The following is an 803-nucleotide window of genomic DNA, read 5'->3' on the forward strand; positions in this document are numbered from 1 at the left end:
AGACTATAATTTGGATAGTATTTTTGAATTATTTAGTAAAAAATTGCCAGTCTCAAGAAAGAAATTTAAAGATTATAAAGAAATATTAATTTTTTAAGACATACAAAAAACACACCTAATTTAATATTCAATCATATAGCGAGAGGTTTCAGATGGGTTTGTTACTAAAACAAATGTAAAATAATGAAACATCAAATGAGTTATAAGTGAAAATAGGTTTAAAAGAAATATACTAAAGAAATAAAAATGTTAATAATAATTTCAGCAGTGGCAAACCCATTTTAAACAGTCTCTTTGCTAACACCGATCTCTTATTTACTAATATGAAAATGGTAAATGAATAATAATCTTCCTTATTTAAATTATATTAGATTTTACAAAGATAACAACGTTTCGGGGTTATCCCCCATCTTCAGGTTGCTAGAAACAAATTATCAAAATTAACACATGCTTACAACATCACATTATTTATTTAACTATTTACCTGAGTAACATTTCTATATGATATATAAATTACTCCTTATTAGTCTCATCAAGCTAATATTAACATATTATTGACAATAAATGAAACACTATAATAATCAATTTTTTTTTTAAATACTTTTTAGAAAATGCTCGTAGATTCCGATTGCTACAACACTTATTTGACAAACGCTCTAAACTTCACATTCACTACAAAAAATTATTATGCACTACGATATTACCAATTTGGACATATGGAATATGAGCTCTGGGGCTCCACCAAACCATCAAATTCTTCCCGCATCCAATCGTTACAATCCAAAATCCTACGTAAAATCCTT

Source organism: Halyomorpha halys, unplaced genomic scaffold (genome assembly GCF_000696795.3).
Source record: "Halyomorpha halys isolate HHAL.00 unplaced genomic scaffold, Hhal_1.1 Scaffold351.1, whole genome shotgun sequence".
NCBI classification, from domain to species: Eukaryota; Metazoa; Arthropoda; class Insecta; order Hemiptera; family Pentatomidae; genus Halyomorpha; species Halyomorpha halys.